Below are 3,154 nucleotides of genomic sequence, written 5' to 3' on the forward strand. Positions count from 1 at the left end.
TTCTCTCATTTAAACCGTTTTATTTCTTTTAAATTTTATTTAGACATTTCCCATGTGTATGTATATTACATTATTCCCGGTCTTTCTATTTACAGCCCATGTAACCCTTATCACCTACTTGACTAATTTACTTGTTGATTTGTTGACATAATTAACATACTTTGTATGGTTAAGTAGCATATGTTAAGCATCTGCTCAATTCCTTTTTTCATTTTCTTTTGAGGCAGGACCTCAGGTAGCCCAGGCCATGCTATGTAGCCATGGTTTGTCCTAAACTCCTTCTCCTCCTGCCTCTACTTCCCAAGTGCTTGGATTATAGGTATGTGCTACCCTGGTTGGCTTTTCTTATCTTTTTACTTAATCAAATTTGTTGAGATATGCATTGTATGTAGTAAAATGCACTCACTTAAAAAGTGCAGTTCTTTGAGTTTTGACAAATATCTGGAACTATGTTGCCAACCCCACAGTTATAAAACATTTTCCTAATGCAGAAAAGTTCTTGTGTACTGAATTATGCTGGGATCTTTTTCCTACCAAGTTGTCTTGGCACATTTGTTAAAAATCGATTGACTTCTTACGTAATAGTGTTCTGTTGATCTCTATGTCTGTCCTTATGCCAGTACCACACATTATTTTTTAAAGATTTATTTATTTTATGTGTGTGAATGTGTGCTTGAATGTGGCCACCACCAGCTGCGGCCACTCCTCTGTTCACCTGGGCACCACTCCTCTGCTCGCACAGGCTCCATGGCTGCTCCTCTGCTCCCCTGGTGCTGTCTCCGATCATTGCTACTTCTGCCCGGTCCTGAACCCCAGGGCTGGTGAGGAGACTGTGTCAGCAGAGCCACATTCAGACACAGGAGACCCAGTTCAGTGACACAGATCCACTTTTGTGCAGAAGGGCACAAGCTTATATAGGGGTAGGGGTCCAATCAAGAGGTTAAAGCTCAGATTCTTTGGTGGAGCTGTGTCCTATCACAACATCGCAAGTCAGACACCTTATTAGCATAATAGGCTTCAGATACTTAGGTTTCGGTTCCCTGTATGGAGCCTCGATTCCTGGAAACCACGTGACCCTGACTGTTGCACTATATAAGCATTGCAGTTTGGAATCTCAAGGGCAGTGAGTAGGGAGTGGCAAGCTCTAGGCATCAGTCTCATGATCTGCCAGTGGGAACAAATGTCACAAGGCATTCCTTGTGGATCCAGCTGGAGTTACAGGCAGTTGAGAGCCACTCTGTGGGTGCTGGGAACTGAAGCCCAGCCCACTGCACAAGCACTACCGAGCCAGCACCCTGACCCCTGCATTTTCTTGATCACTGCAGTTTTATAGTAAAACTTGAAAGAAAATATCCTCAACTTTGTTCTTCCTTTTCAAAATTGCACTTTAACTAACTTAGCTTGTTAGTTCTCTGAAAAAAATTAGCTCAAATTTTTGTTCAGACTACCTTGGATTTATACATGTGTTTGGGAAGGATTTACATCTTAATGATATGAGTGTTTTAGTTCATGATCATAATATGAATCTTCAGCTTATTGTTTTTAGATCAGCAATATTTTGTATTTTTCAGTTATCCATAAGTAGTTCTTTAAAAAAAACTTTTAGAAATGGTATTTTTTTAAACTTTTTAGTTTTTCATTTCTTGTTGCTTTTTTATAGTTAAGTTTGAATATTGTTTTTTGTCCTCGTTTCTTGATGAAATAACTTAGCCATTGTAGTTTTTTGTAGATTCCATTGGATTTTTCTCTACATGGTGATATTATTTATATAGTTATACTTGTTTTCCAATTCTTGTGTTTTAAAACAGTTAAGCATATCTTTATTGATGTATAATTGACATTCCATACTGGTCATGTATGAAATACACAGCTTAGTAAATTTGTATGTATGTACCACCCTGAACCATCTTGGCAATCAAGAAGACCATCCTGAGTGGGTGTGGTGGCACACACCTTTAATCCCAGCACTTGGAAGGCAGAGGTAGGCAGACCAGGATAGCCTGGTCTACATATGGAGCTCCAGACCAGTTGGACATACAGGGAAACCCTTGTCTCAAAAAAAAAAAAAAGGTGGTCCCATTTCTCATTCCAGGGGTTTCTTTGTGGGCCTTGGCACACTCCTTTCTGTTTCTCTTTGCCCACATCCTACCAATATGCTTTCTGTGGGTACTGTTTGTTGGCATTTTCTATAATTTCATATAAATAGGGTTATAGAGCTGTTTGGTACCATGTCTGACTGAATGATGTCACAGAGAGATCAACATGGGAGATGGTACTACTTATATTTCTCTAAAGCAGGGGACATACATAGAGCCATCAGGAAAAACTAGTTGAATCAGGCAGAAGCTGGAATGAAGGGAAAACCTTGACTAGAATTTTTGTTTGTGTTTCTATCAGAATTCATGAACAAAATCAAAAGCCAACTGAAAAACTGGGGGAAATGTCTTGTAGTATTTATCATAGAGAAAGAACTTTTAATTCTTCATAGAAGCTTAATAGCTTCTGGGAGCTTTTTTTTATTCAGACTGGTAATGAAGAAAGCTAGAAAAATGGCACTGTTAGCTACAGGACAAGAAAATGCCCTGGAAATCTTCAAGTTACTCTGTCTTTTTCAACCCATCAAAAACCAGAAGTCACAGAGTGAACAACCAACAAAAAATGTGGAGCGGCAAGTGGAGCAGAGGGAAGCAGACCTGAGCACTTGCTGGGCTGGGATAGACATTGCCACTGTCATGTAAACCAGTGGGAAGATTAATTGGAAAATTGCAGTGGGCTGCTGAAGGGTCAGGTTGAACTAGTATCAGCGGTAAAGGCCCTGGGGGTTGGCAGGCTCACTCAGGAAAGCTCAACGAAGATCTGCATTCACACGGGTGTACACACACACACACACACACACACACACAAGCAGTAGCTAGGGGAAGAGAGCAGCAGTACTTGCTATACTCCCTGCAGACCCATTTAAATATAAACAGCATGGGGCTGGAGATATAGCTCAGTAGTTAAGAGCACTGGCTGCTCTTGCAGAAGACCCAGGTTCAATTCCCAGAACCCCTCTTCTAACCTCCACAGGCATGCATGACATGGGTGCACTTATATACATGCAGACAATACACTCATGCACACAAAAATAAAAATAATTAAAATACATAATATA

This window comes from Nannospalax galili, unplaced genomic scaffold (assembly GCF_000622305.1).
Source record: "Nannospalax galili isolate Female #2095 unplaced genomic scaffold, S.galili_v1.0 scaffold3381, whole genome shotgun sequence".
Taxonomy (NCBI): domain Eukaryota; kingdom Metazoa; phylum Chordata; class Mammalia; order Rodentia; family Spalacidae; genus Nannospalax; species Nannospalax galili.